At 45.4% G+C, this 15,636-nt stretch overlaps 1 pseudogene; it reads right to left on the bottom strand.

The window, feature by feature from the left end:
- Positions 1-2,081: 2,081 nt before the first annotated feature.
- LOC120837083 overlaps positions 2,082-15,636 on the bottom strand; it is a 45,206-nt pseudogene continuing 31,651 nt past the window's right edge.

Below are 15,636 nucleotides of genomic sequence, written 5' to 3'. Positions count from 1 at the left end.
CCTTCGGCGTAACCAAGGTCACCCAACGTCACGTGACCCTTGAAGGTCACCCCAAGGTCACATGACCGCTCCCAAGGCCACCCAAGGTCACGTGAACCCGAGGTCACCCCAAGGTCACGTGACCCATCCCAGGTCACGTGACCTCTCCCAAGGTCACGTGACCCCCAGGTCACATGACGCCCAAGGTCACGTGACCCCTTCCAAGGTCACCTTAAGGTCACGTGACCCCAAGGTGACCCCCTTATGACACCCCAAGGCCACGGGACCCCCAAGGTCACCACAAGGTCACGTGACCCCGAGGTCACGTGCCCCTCCCAAGGTCACGTGACCCCTTCCAAGGTCGCCTCAAGGTCACGTGACCCCCAAGGTTACCCCCAAGGTCGCGTCTCCCCCTAAGGTCACGTGACCCCCCGAGGTCACGTGGCCCCCCGAGGTCACGTGACCCCATCCTCCCGAGGTCAGGTGACCCCCTCGGAGCATATTGAAGAATGAGGGAGGAGGAGGAGGAGAAGGAGGAGGAGGAGGTGGAGGGGTCTACCCTCCCTTCAGTACCTTTCTTTCCTCCTCCTCAAGAGCTCGCTCCAATTCGGTGTTACGGGGAGTTGTAAACGGCTTTCACTTTTTTGGAGATGTTTTTATTTTCTTGTTCCTAATTTGCTTCAAAATCGTCAAAATCAGGTGTAATAAAACATTTCCGTTTTTCGCACATCACCGACTTTATCATTTTAGTTATGTGTCTTCGCTGATATGACGAACTGATAAACAGCCCCAGCTTTCGCGTTTATCGATAGAGTTACCGGGTGACCTCTGTAACGATCTTGTTCGCCGGCTTAACGCACCGGGCAACCGCTTTGGTTTCTTAGAGTTCCGGTAATGCCCGGTACGACTGGAGCCACAGTCCGGTACACCAGATAGGGCCACCGCGATCGCCGCGTGTGTGCGTGCGTGCGTGCGTGCGTGCGCGTGTGTGTGTGTGTGCGCGTGTAGGTGTGCGTGCGTGCGTGCGTGGGTTGCGTGCGTGTTTGAGTGTGCGCGTGTGCGTGTGCGTTTGTGTGCAAACTCAGGGCGTGGGTGCGAGGTCAGGGTGCCCGCCCAAGTGAGCAAAACGAACCACCTGAAACTAATGCACCTAGGACAGACCACACATGAAGTCCTCGGCAGCCATCGATATTCTTAGGAGACATATCGCGTTTGCCAGTTGCTTTCTAATTAATATTTGATTGTATTAGCAGTGGGAAATTTACCACTGATTATCTTGCATCCGGAAACAAAATTTAAAAAATAAATGATTTAGTGAGTGTCAAACTCAGATTGCCGAGTTGTTTTGTGCAGAGTGTACGCTGCGTAATTATCTTTATGTCTAGAACAGAAATCAAACTCGCGACTTTATGCTTGTCATACGTCTCCAGCTCTCTTCATTGGTCAGACTCTCCGTTAGCGCATGGACCTATCGCTCGGTCAAGGCCCATTTCTTCACAACATCAGAAACGAAGCATCCTAAGCAATGACATCCTGGAAGACGTCTCCAAATGGTGTGTTTGCACTGTCCTAAAAAGTGCTACCACGATTTCAATCTTGTCGCGTCATTAAAGTGCCACTGTGGCGCCGGTCGTGATCCTGGCGGTGTCGCGGTAGCGAAGGTGGACGCCGCAGTCACCCGTTCTGCTGCAGATCGCTCTGCAGTTTGACAGTCGATGAATGCTCCAGCTGTAGGGACGTTGCAACGATAGTAACACTCCTTTATTCGTACATTTTGCCGGGAAACTTAGCACCAACCACCAGGATCGCAAAATCCGACATGACACGGCGGATTTTGCGACGTCTTTCGTTGCCAATTCTGGATCGCTTTTGCTGAATGGAGGGCATCGAACGCTGAGCACACCAGTCGAAGAGGCTTCCCAAGGACGGTAGGCTCAACTAATAAATTGTTGGAGCATATTGTTGAGATGATTTTCAGACACCGTTATCACAATGAACAGCTAACGAAAGAAAAAATCTTGAGCTAGGCGTGATGCTCCAACTCGCGGTAGTCCCCGAGATGCATGTATTACAATGCGTCCATGCAGTGGATGGCTGTTTGATCAGTTCTTGCAATTGTCCTCGTATATCTGGTATCTTTTGGTGCCGCAGAGCAAGTCCTACACAAAATCGCAGGAGATGGTGCTTTGTCCCAATCGGCTTTCGGGAACCACGACACAGCATGCGCTTTCTGTATTGGAAGATGTATGTGACACAGTCTTTTTAATGCATGTAATCTTTGTCAGATACTGAACCCTTCGCCGGATACAAAAAAGAAAAAAAACAGTTGTTATGCAGATATTGCGTGAAACATTCTTTGTAATTTGCTTGCGCGATCAAGAAACAAAGTAGTTGTAATAATAATAAAATGAATATACAGGGTAACGGAATACACACCCTTCAGACCAGAAGGGAACTTGCGCGGTTAAAATTCTTGTTTCATCTTCAACAAGGACAGACTCGCATAGACTTATTGCCAACTACGCAACACAGACATCAGTTTTCACTAACACCAATTTTTGCGCGTACTAACGTGTTTGAGTTCAGCTTTTTTCCCCTGAGTATTAGCGACTGGAACGGCCTACCTCTCAAACTATTGATCAACACCAACTTCGTACAAGGAATCGGACGTCTTGATAACTAGCATGTTTGCATTGTACATTGCTGCACTTTCATCCTTCTCGCATGGGAATTAAAGGGACATTGACACCCCCCAAATTTTGTTTTCATTTTTTGCCGTGAGATTTATATTGGTGTCGGAATACTACCCAATTAATATTTTTCCAGAGAGTCACGTATTTTTTTTTTAATAAAGCCAAAAAATGCAACTGCTCGAAACCGAAATCGAAATCCCCGCACCGCACGGGCAAGTGGAGAGGAGAGAGTGACTGGCGGGAACCACCTGGCTACACCCAACCGTGCGATTCTTTCTTTTTTGTTTGTTTTCCCGGACGCAGCAGGCAAAATGCGCTGCGGGGTCCATTCGCCGTGCGATTCCTTTGCAGTTATGTTTGTTCCGCTCGCTGTTCTGTAATTCAAGATGAGTTGTTTTGTACATTTGTTGGCAATTAGTAGTGAGTGCCTGTGGTGAATTCCCAAGATCGGCTCCGAAAAAAATACTCCCAAGATTTTGCGTGAAGAGCTGCCTCATATGTCCTGCATCTGAAAGGGGAATTGTGCAGCAGAGTGCACTAGTTTCCGGAAGATCAGCGGGTCGGGATCAATGGCTGGCTGCAATTCCTGTAGCGCGGTAACGAGAATCTCGGAAAGCGGACGCTACCCGATTCATGGGCTCCTTGAATTTTGAGGCTTCTTGCACTGAGTTCGCAGGTGTCAAAAATGGAATCCCATACCATTTAGTTCAGTGACGTATCGTCCACAACAACTGTTTTTTTTTCGGTGATAATTGTAAGAATATAAACATAAACAACATAAAATGCGCGGCGAAAATTGGTTCAAGCATTTAAACATTTAAACAAAAAATTTTGGAAACTTTTCCGCTAAATAGGAGGCGGCGAGGAGAGGAGGAATGGAGGGTACGGAAGGGGAGGAAAGGCATGCTCTCCCCTCCGTACCTTGCCCTCCTCCTCCTCCTCAAACGCTGCGCCCTATTTTGGATTAAATATAATTGTAAACGTCTTTGATTTATTCAATATTTCACTATTCTGGAATTGTTAGGTATAATAATGCTATGCCAGCTAAAACATTTTTTTAGCACTCACAGCCGGGACTCGCATTTGCGAGGTCTATCCAGAAAGTTCCCCGCCATTTGTAGTTCTAAAAAATCTAGGCAGCCTAGGACAACGACCCCTTAATCTGCTCAAAATTGGTCGCCTTGGTAGCTCACATGCCAATGCCAGTGTTACTTCCATTTTCTAAAATATCCAGCGAAGTTTTCTTTCGCGATCGCCATCAGCTGTCTCGTAATTTTCTCGTTGAATTCATAGGCGGTCTGAGATACTTGGTATTTCATCTACTGTTTTAGCGTCGAAAAATGCCGCAAGTTGCATTTTGATCTGTAGAAATTACACACCTTAGTGACGCGTTATTTTGCCAGAAAATGCTGCACGAGGTGTGACGAATTCGCAGGTGTGTTGTCGTGGTAAACCTGCCCGTTACCATCCACACAGTACGCAGTTTTTTTTTGTTTTTTTTTTCACGGCAGTTTTTAGCCGTAACAGAATTATATATTCGCATCACTCAATAAACCATCTACGAAATCTTTTGCAATCATTCGAGAAGTGTCCCCTGATAAATATTCGAATTTTAAGGAAACGTTCATGCATCCCTAGCAAAAATAACGGTTTGAAATCAGTCCGGAAAGTGAAATCCGGACTAAAATCAAACCGGAGTCACAGCGGAAAGGTGGCTTCCGGTTCGCACAAACCGCGAATTTTCAAATCCGGTTCAAAGCCCAAATGGAGGAATTCTGGAGAGGCAAATTCCGGTTTGCTCATACCGTGATTTTCCTAATCCGGTTCAAATGTCAATTTGGAGAAATTCCGGACAGGTAAACCCTAGTTCGCTCAAACCGTGATTTTTCTAATCCGGTTCAAAGTCAAATTGGAGGAATTTCGGAGAGACAGATCCCGGTTCGCACAAACCGGAATTTTTCATATCCGCTTCAAAGTCAGATTGGAGGAATTCCAGAAGGACAGATTCCGGTTCACACAAAACCGTGATTTTCCTAATCGGTTCGCGCAAACCGTGATTTTTGGAATCCGGTTATAAGTACAATTGAAGGAATTCCAGACACGCAATATGCGGTTCGAACAAACCATTCCTTGCCAAATTCGGTTAAAAGGCGAAGTGGACAAAGCCTAGACTGAAAATATCGGCTTTGCAGAAACCATACTTTGCCATATCTTGTTCAAAAGAAAATCGAATCAGCCGCCTGATGCCGAAGACTTTCTTGCGTATGGTTGAAACATCAAGCGTCGATCAGAGCTCAGACCGCAGAAGACAGCGAGCTGATACGCGGCGCCAAAAAGGTGACATCAAGGCGATTTTTGCGCAAGTCATCGCCATCTAATTCCATCTAGCTTTTTCTATGCACTCTGGAATACTTGTTCATTATTATACTTAAACTACTTTTTTTGTTATTTTTTATGTATTTTTAAAAAATAATTGCTTGATAGCTGTCAAATAACCTTTTTCACATAATTTTCTCCACATAAAAACAAACAAAAACAAGAACTAAATTGATACCACAGCTAGATGTACACACAATCGAAAAGCGTCGTTTCAGTATCTTTGATAGCTTTCCTGCGTTCTCCTTGTTTATGCCTGCATGCTCAACATTCTATTATGGTGCACATGCAGGCCATTTGAAGGGCTTTCATTAATATAGGTACGCAAAGCAGGGACTCAAACCTTAACCGTAAGCGAAACCGAAGCCATTTAGGAACGAAAATTTTCAGTAACCGTAACTGGAACGAAATTGTTATTTGAAATTAAAAAACAAAAAACAAAAAAACGTAACCGTAACCACAAAGTATTTACCGGTAACCGGTTTACACCAATATTAACCGAAAAATAAAAAATAAATATTTTTTTTTCTCAGGTATGATCTGGAGGAGGGATCTTGAAATATCGTGGCAATTTGACCGAGTCACTTTCAGAGAGTGGTGCATCTGGTAATACTTTTCCGTTCAATCTAACTTTAGTATTAAGGATACTTTGTTGGAATCAGTGGTGGTGCTATAATAAAAGTCTCTATTTCTCAATCTGTCATACTCCTACATCGCTACATGTATCAGTATGTGTCGCCTTGAGTGTAATAACTAATAAGTTAGAATTCTCAGATGTCCATCCAGTTCGGTTCTATAAAAACCACCGATATAATCCTGACATGCAGTAGCCAGTATGAAGAAATTAGGTAAATTGACCGTCATGCAGAGCTGGCGGAAAAGAAAACCTGGTATTCGTTTAGTCTGAAACGTGTCGCTCATGACGATTTTGAGGCAACTCAGAAAGAAAAAAAATTGTGAGAGGTTTGACAGTGGCGTTAAATGTATGTTTCATATTAACGTGATCCAGAATTTATTTGAACAGAAAACAATCACAAAAATTAAAAGTATTTTGTGAAGTAAAAGCTAATATATCCTTTGATTGTCAGTATTTACATGAAAGTTCAGTGACTGGCGGTCATCGGCACTTTGCTGTTCAAACTGGCGAGCCCCGTCATGGAAGATCTGTTTACTGACCGCCATCGTTTTATTTTTTGCCTTTCCCACTATGCAGTCAAGTCATTGAGATTCTGACGAACTGAGGCAATTCATGAATAGCGAGTGGAAATGTTTGTGTTGATCAATCCTCCCTAAATGACTGCCGACGCTAGGGTATTTTAGTCCAACATGACAAGGCTGACGTATTTTATCTCGAAAACGCAAGAAAAAACAATGCGGTCGAGAAAATTTGCAGCCCAGGATTTAAGAATATGACCGCCTATGCCACGAAAAATAAATTTTACAACGCTGAGCATTAGTTTTTTCGGGAAGCTAGTTTAATTTGATGTACTATTCTTAAGGTCCGGTGGTATATGCACGTGGTTGGCTCTGATAAAAAAAACAAAAAAAAACTCTATATAACGGAATCTAAAAATGAAAAAGAAAACATGGCATGATTGATCACGCGCTTTGAGTTACAAAAACAATAATAAACATTACTTTCCAGAGACTTGAAAAGTAAGAGATGTGTTTATTGCTTGTGACGCTACAAAATTGAGTGTGAAAATATGCTATTTCAGGCAGGAATCAACTGTTTTCTGTGGTATTTACGATTATCTAAAAGAAATATTTAAAAAAATGTTCCCATAGCCAAACGCTGCCTGTCTCTTTGATAGCTTATGTTATACGACATACCGTACCAGAGGAACGCGAATATAAAAACTTATTTTTTTAACGCAAAAAAGCGAGAAACACCACTGCTTTGTGGATAATCAGACTGCCGGGTTTGTGAATGTGAACCCTTGACGTCTACGAAAAATAATTGTTACAACGTCGAACGATACCATTTCTGAAAGCTGGTTTAATTATCCATGCTGTACTTGAATCTCGGGAATAAAAACATGTCTAGGCCTAATAAAAAAGTAAAACTGCGGAGCGGAACCTGTATAAATAAAACCTGGCGGCAAGCGGGGATAGCACTGATGTACCAGAACAAATTAAAGCACTGGTCTACCTGGACAAATTAAATACTACTTTCCGGAAGTCAGAATATTAAGAGATGTGCTTAATACCTAGCGCGCTATGAGCTCGGCTAAATTACTGCCTTAAAATGGCGGTATTTTTTATTCAATAGTGGGTGAAGATGGCCGCTTTCAGAAAAACTTCGGATGCATTACTGTGGCAGTTTTACCACTTACCCATTTTCCCATTTTGCTCTTAATATGCTCATTATTATTACATTGCTTTCTTTGAAAGGACTTGTGCTGTTTGCCTACGGTTATGAATTATCCCGGCAAAACAAGAGGGCCACGGTTTGTGCATTGCAACGATTCAAACTTAGGCTCGCACTTTTTATCTTCATCTTCTGCGTGATTATTACACTAAAGAACGTTGCCAACGACTGCGAGAACAGAGGAACTATTTAAAATAATAAAAACTAATACACACAGGTGAGAAAAAATATTTAAAATAATAAAAACTAATACAAAAAAGTGAGAAAAAATAGTTAAAATAATAAAAACTAATACAAAAAGGCGAGAAAAAATATATAAAATAATAAAAACTAACACAAAAAGGTGAACAAAATATTTAAAATAATAAAAACTAATACAAACAGGCAAGAAAAATATTTAAAATAATAAAAACTAAAACAAAAAGGTGAGAAAAAATATTTCATATAATAAAAACTAGTGCAAAAAGGTGAGAAAAAATATTTCAAATAATAAAAACTAATGCAAAAAGGTGAGAAAATATTTAAAATAATAAAAACTAATACAAAAAGGCGAGAAAAAAATGTTTAAAATAATAAAAACTAAAACAAGAAGGTGAGAAAAAGATATTTCAAAATAATAAAAAACTAATACAAAAAAGCGAGAAAAGATATTTAAAGTAATAAAAACTAATACAAAAAGGTGAGAAAAAATATTTCAAATAATAAAAACTAATGCAAGAAGGTGAGAAAAAAATATTTAAAATAATTAAAAATCATACAAAAAGGCGAGAAAAAATGTTTAAAATAATAAAAACTAATACAAAAAGGTGAGAAAAAGATATTTCAAAATAATAAAAGCTAATACAAAAAGGCGAGAAAAAAATATTTAAAGTAATAAAAAGTAATACAAAAGGGTGAGAAAAACTATTTCAAGTAATAAAACATAAAAAGATGAGATAAAAATATTTAATAATAAAAACTAATACAAAAAGGCGAGAAAAATATTTAAAATAATAAAAACTAATAGAAAAATATTAGAAAAATATTTAAAATAAAAAAATAATGCAAAAAGGCGAGAAAAAATATTTAAAATAATTAAAAACTAATAAAAAAGGTGAGAAAAAATATTTAAAATAATAAAAACTAATACAAACAGGCGAGAAAAAATATTTAAAGATAATAAAAAATAATACAAAAAGTGAGAAAAATATTTCACATAATAGAAACTAACACAAGCTGGTGAGAAAAAATATTTCAAATATTAAAAACTAATACAAAAAGGTGAGAAAAATATTTAAAATAACAAAAACTAATACAAAAAGGCGAGAAGAAAATGTTTAAAATAATAAAAACTAATACAAAAAGACGAAAAAAAATATTTAAAATAATGAAGACTAATAGAAAAAGGTGAGAAAAAAATATTTCATTGAATAAAAACTAGTACAAAAGGGTGAGAAAAAATATTTAAAATAATAAAAACTAATGCAAAAAGGCAAGAAAAACTATTTAAAATAATAAAAACTAACACAAAAAGGCGAGAAAAAATATTGAAAATAATAAAAACTAATACAAAATGTAAAACAAATATTTCAAATCATAAAAACTAATACTAAAAACATAAGAAAAGAGTGATCAATGGGATTCGAACCAAATTCTGCAGGCTCAGCAAGACAACGCGTTAATAAGGTATGCTACTGTAGCCCTTTTTTCCTAACAGTTTATTTATAATAATTTACAGGGTATGATCATCAGAGTTCGGCAAATCGGTTAGCGGTTCGAACGGAAAGGGGAGAAGGGGAGGGGGTGCTGGTTGCAATGTGTGTGCCGGAAATGGGTGGCGGTCTTGGATGTAACCGCCGGAGCGTCATCCCCTAGGTGGTGTGACGGTCGCTAGCAGCGGTAGGCGCAACTCCAGCCCTTGCCGAGTCGAATACGTCGATGTCGGAGTCGCCGAGCCTCCAGCCCTTCCTCAATTGCTCTCCACTTTTGGCTTACCTGGTCCATGCCCCCGGCCGCGATGGATAGAAGCCAATACAACCGGGAGGTAAAATAGTGCCACGTCGGCCTGGCATCGGTGTGGCATTCTACCATGGCCGAGCGGGCTAACCAGATGGCGTGGAGCCCCAGGAGCACCATGGACGGGAGCACCACGGACGAAGCCGTATCTGTCTCCTCGACGTCCAGGTATCTAAAGACGTGCCAGTCTATTGAAAAGCCTACGCCGAGATCCTTCCTCATCTTGTCCCAGAAGAGATAGACGTTGGAGCACTCCACAAATACATGTGGAAGCGTCTCATTCGCGCCACATAAGTCGCTGTTGGTTCACAATGACACAAAGAGCCCCCTGTCGTCCAACCACACCTTGACCGGCAGTACCCCGAGGTGAAGCCGGACGAAGAATTCGTTGCTTGTCGTCGGGGCTGGGAGCTTGCGGACCTGCTTGAAGAGCCCGGACGCACACTGAGGGGCTGGAACGGTCCTGTGGAGGGGCGCTGGGTGGAGGATCTGCAGTGTATCCCAGTACAGTCTCTTGCGACTCGCCGTCATCAGATATTCCCAGAAGAAATGAACCAAAAAAAAAACTCAATGGAGGTGGCTATTGCGGTGTAGAAACGCAGACCTGCTCCCTTGGTTGTACGTCCCGTTGTGCTTGCCATCCACTTTCCGAGGAACGGAAGGCCGAGGTGGTGAAGGGCGCTCAAAAAAGAGGGTCGCGCCTTTCTCTAAACAGCAGGAAGCGCTGCACGTGTAGCTTGACTGTCAAGTTCACCAGGCCCATACCTCCTAGCTGCCAAGCTCAGAAAAAGGTTGCTGCGCCGAGTCCTTTCCATGGACGACCTCTATATGAAACGCGCCCAGCTCCGGTGGATTTGGTTGGCAGTTGACCCGGGACTTCAGGTAGCCTGAGCCCAATACAAAATGGCTGGGTACGATAAGGCGTTGCAAACGTACGCCCTCTTAAAAAAGGATAGACGCCGGCCAAGCCAAGGAGACAGCTTGGACTGGATGGCTTTGGTTTTCTGACGCCAATCCTCCATGCTTCGTCCAAGTTCTCTAATCGGAGCTCCCAGGTACGATTCCAGAGTTTTCTTCCATGCAATTTCTGCGAATTCTGTAGGTTTTGTGGCCCATTGTCCGAGCCAGGCACCAACGGACTTTTGTCGATTGATTGCCGCTCCCGAGACACGGCAGAAGAGCTCGACGTGCCCAAGAGCAACTTCGACCTGTGATTTAGAGGCACAAATCAGGGTGATGTCCTCGGCGTAGGCGAAAAGCTTCGCCCGCTGCTCACCAAGTTGCAGCCCCCATATAGATTCATCCCTGTTGATGGCCTGGCACAGGCGCTCGAGCTGCAGGGCGAACAAAGTTGGCGACAGCGGGCAGCCCTGCCTGACGGAGCGGCCTATCCCTATGGAGCTCCCTCTTTCGCCATTGACCAAGAGCCTCGTCGAAATGTTCCTGTGGCAGAGCGCCACCCAGTCACACATGGTGACACCCACGCCGCATTCCCTCAACACGGCCTGGAGGAAGCAGTGGGACACTCTGTCGAACGCTTGGCTGAGGTCGAGCTGAAGAACGGCCAAGGGGTGGTGCCCTTCACCTGCTGCTTCCCTGACTATGCGCACTGCGTGTAGGTTTTGTGCAATTGAGTGGCCTCATAGTCCATATGCTTGATGTTCTGCAATGACGTCGCCAAGAGCGAGATCCAGCCTTCTCACTAAAATTTTGGCCAGTATTTTATAATCCGTGCAGACAAGACTTATGGGCCTGTAGTCGGTCAATGCCGGGTTTGATTTGTCCGCGTTCTTTTTAGCATTCAGCACCGTTAAACTTTCTATCATTGATGGAGGGAGTAGCTTGCGCTCGAGGATATCTCGAAAAACATCCACCAGGATGGGGCAGAGCAGGTCCACATACTTTTTCTAGAATTCGGCGCCAATGCCGTCGGGTCCTGGCGCCTTGTTGCTGGAGATCTTAATATCTCGCCGGATTTCCGACTTTCTGATGGGTGCGCTAGTAATTTCCCTCAATTCCTCTGAGATGACGGGAAGTCCCGGGAGGAGCGTTGGGAAACGCCTTCCTCTTTCCGTAAGAGATCTGAGTAGTGGCGCTCGAACGCCGCGGCGACCTCCTCTTGCCCTTTCGCGTGATGACCGAGGCTGACGCTGGAGATGTGGTTGGCTTCGGCCCGTTTCCTCTCGAAAGTGCGAAAAACCTTCGTGGATTGTGTCTTGCCCTCGAGATACCGCTCTCGGCTCCTCACCTGCGCTCCCTTTAGCCTTTCCCTTAAGAGATCCAGGAGGCGCTCATTGCAGTACTTCACGCCCTCGGCGAACACTCCGGGTCTTCGTTCCTCCTCCTCCAGGATAGCGCGGAGTGTGTTGGTGAGATCACGCTCCTCTTGCCTATCCGTCACTGCCTTGGCCCTTGAGAAGCACTCGGCGCGGTTACAAAGTTCCTCCCATGCGCAGGCATCCACCGCGTCACCAAGATGTTCGAGACGCCGCCGCACTTCCGTAAAGAAGCCTTCATCGTCCAGAATGGCCATATTCATTTTCCAGGGACCCCTTGGCCGACGTCTACCGGGCGCGGCACCTTTGATCTCCGTGGTGACGAGGCCGTGGTCTGAGAATGGGGCCATCTTGACATGGTACGAATCGACACGTGGGATGAGATGGCCGGAGACGTAAAGTCGGTCGAGCCTTGCGTGGGAGCCTCCTTGCCATCTGGTGTACCTCGGCGCGAAGCCCGGGAACCTCGTTGTAACGTCAGTCAGATCGTTGTCCCGAATGACATCACGAAGGGTGGCGGCGCTGGAGTTCTTATTCGCATTGCTGGTTCTGTCTGAGGGTGCGAGAACACAGTTAAAACCACCCCCGAGCACGACGTCTCCCGGAGTGTCCAGTGTGCCCCTCAGCGTCTCAAAGAAGGCCCGGCGCTATCTTGGGTTGTTGGGAGCATACACAGAGACGAATCTGATCAGGCGATCGCCGACCAGGCAGTCCGCTGTGGCGGCGCGCCCGTCGTCGCTCAAGTGCCGTTCCACCACTATGATGTCTTTGCGCTTTCCGACAAGGACCGCGGTGCCGCCAGAGAACCTTGTGGTGAGCGTGTGCACACAGAAAAAGGCATGCCCAAAAACCCCAACAAAGGATTTGGCCATCTCTGGTGTGGATAAATTAGTTTCCTGAATGAAGGCAATGTCGATCTTCTCTTCGTTAAGCAGGTCAAGAAGCCATTGCTTTCTCTTCCAAGCAACAAGGCTACCTTTTGTGCCAACTTTTAAATTTCCCGCGGTGATCGCTTGGTGCATGATGGAGGCGGAAAGGAGGTCAGTGCGATTCGGGGAGGGTGTCCTCCGCAGTGTTGGGGATGGTGACGGGGCCAGCTGGGAGATCCGGTTGACGCGGTTAATGAGAGGGGTCTTCATTTTTCCTTCCCCTCAGCTTCATCCCACTCCTGCAGTATGACTCATCGTCTGAGGACTGGAGCGCTTTTTTGTTGTTTTTTCTTTTTGCAAAACTCACCGTTTGCCACGGCGGAGTGTCCTTTGTCTCCGCGCCCTTGGCAGCGGATTCCGTGCTTTCGCTCTCGACGGTTTCGGAAATGGAGAAGTCCGGTTCCCCGCTCGTCGCCTCTGGCGCAATGGCGTCGGGAGTTGGGGAGGCTGTCGTCTCTTCGGCTGTTGCTGGCGGCGCTGGCTCGCCGCTCATACCGCCATGACTTCTCGGCTCGCGGGATCGGTCTCGGTTGCGTTCGCCAGAGCTCTGAGGCCGCGCGGACTCCATGTCCGCGTTGTCGAGCTGCTTCTCCACGTGCTCGGGGGCCCTGGCACCGCCGGTCATGGCGGCGTACGATCTTGGGCACTGCGCGGCTTCGTGGCCGAAACCACGACACACACTGCACCACGGGGCCGTGCACTGGCGCCTCATGTGCCCGACCCTCTTGCAGCGCAGGCACATGGGAGGCCTCCCCGGTGGAAAACAGGACTTCAGTCCCGTCGATGGTCCCCTGATGAGGCAGCTAGTCGAGAGCGACGCCGTCTCCGGGGATCAGGGTGACGTTCCTCGTCGTGGTCTCCAGGTTTCCAAAGCCTTCCCGTCGCCACATTTCTCGCTGCACGGCTTTCGCGCAGCCAAACGACTGCAGCAGCTTCCGGACGACGTCGTCCGCTGCCGGGATGGGGACCCAGTGCACCTTGATCGTCAGCTCCCTGACGCTTGGGTCGATAATGAGACAACGGTTTCCCTTGACGGTGAGCTCCGCCTTCGCAGCCAGCAGGTCCCGGGCCTCTGGGTTGTGGAGGGTCACCATCCACACGTGGTTGGATTGTAGTGGCCCCAGGCCCGCGACAGACTCCAAGTTCACCGCGCCTCTCAGCGGGTCACCGAAGTCCTCGATCTGGTTAGGGCGTGCCAAAGGGTCTCCGTGTAGGATGACGGTGTTGACAGCGTTCGGACCCTTCGGCAGTTGCGGCAGGATGACTTTATACTCCGGAGACAAGGTTGAGGGGGAAAAAACCCGGCCGCCACCGGCCGTATTCGCTGCTCCGCGGGAGCCCATTTCCATGCGTCTTCCTTGTGCGAGAGCGCGCGCGGGAATAACGCTACTGTCGCCTGATTGACCTGGTGTGTTTTTTAGAAGGATACATGTTTGCTGAATTCGTTTCGAACCATTGTACACTTAGTTTCGTATTTATTATTTTGCTACCGTATTCAGGACTTATTCATAATATTATGGCAATATTGACGTGCGCAATAATTTATTATCACTGTGTCTTTTATGAGTTTTATAATGCGGTTGTCTTATCCTTTCATTTGAAGCGTTTTAAAGATACGAAAACAATCTCATCGAATCAGCAGCCTCTGTTTCGCACGGTGTGCCGGCCGTGTCGGCCGTGTGCGTTTGAATTCCTACGTTCACCACCGGCTAACGGTTAAATTTCCCAATTAGTCGTGATGCGTGGAGTATACCTTAGTTTCAAACGTGTCCGAAAAAGACGGAAGCGACTGTGAGGCGTGGAACTACGTCAAATCAGCTCAACAGCCAAGATCATGGCACGGGATCCGAAGTAAGTTTGTTTCTTTGTTTGTTAGGGCTAGCTTATTTCCTGCGTTCAGAACGCTTGTTATTGTCTGTACACAGATCGCTTGCTTTTACCAGTATTATTTATTGTGCACGAATGGTGTTATGCGAGGCTGTCTTTCTTTTTTCCCTGATGCGGAGACTGTGTACTCGCTCAAGGTTCATCAGTAGCGGCGGAACTCTTTGGGAGACGGGGGGTTGGGGTGTAGGACAAAATGGTCCCAGTCAGAATGGTCCCGGTCAAAATGGTCCCGGACAAAATGGTCCCAAGTGCCAACCCGAACAAAGTGGTTCCAGGTGAAAATATCAATACTTCGAGAGCTCTTAATAGGGAAAAATGGTTTGGTACCTTGAAATTTATTTCGACACATGTTCAAGGATATCAGCGTTTTCATTATAATCATTTGAAAGAAAATTTGTAATCCCTTTATCTATACCATGTAGCTCGATTTCTCAAAGGTTCTTGATTTCTACCGATACATTCCACGTGTGCAATAAATATCTTTCTATCGCCAGAACCTGTTTTTAAATGAGCGCAATCGAGCTTCAAAACGATATCCGGAATGAAAATTTTTATCATACATGTACTACAGGTACTTGATGTGGTTTTCTGAAATGAACCCGTCGTACCACCGTGTTCCGTTCGTCACAAACAACATCGCTCTGTCTGAACAATGTATATATTAAAAAATTAATTTCGCAAGTATGAGCATATTTATTACATAGACCACTTAAGAGACAAGAAGTCGACGCTTCTGAAGCGGAGGCCTAATACAAAAATGTATTGATAGGACCCACACCCCTCAAAAAGGCGTTCAATGGACGAAGTCCTTGCACGTACCGTGTGCACAGAGTTACAAGCAGCTGCTCCATCTTTTTGTAGATTATTTTTGTCCTCTTCTTTGGCGGATGTCTGACCATTTCCTGCGTCATGATCGTAGTGAAAGATGATTGTTGAGACTGCAGCGTAGATCGCCCCCAAATGGTAAGATGGCAGCGCCCAACCATGGTTGAAAAGTTCATTCTCCGGGCTTCCGCGAGGTTGTTAGTCCTGTCGTCGCCAGTCATCGTTGCAAAGTGCATGTTCAAAATCCTCGGAGGAAATTTAGGTGCACATCTTCGGAGTCTCACCGTTCCATTCCTTGTGAGAAA

This window comes from Ixodes scapularis, unplaced genomic scaffold (genome assembly GCF_016920785.2).
Source record: "Ixodes scapularis isolate PalLabHiFi unplaced genomic scaffold, ASM1692078v2 ptg000955l_1___fragment_2___debris__unscaffolded, whole genome shotgun sequence".
In the NCBI taxonomy this organism is placed as follows: Eukaryota; Metazoa; Arthropoda; class Arachnida; order Ixodida; family Ixodidae; genus Ixodes; species Ixodes scapularis.
This window is presented reverse-complemented; position numbering and strand designations above follow the sequence as displayed.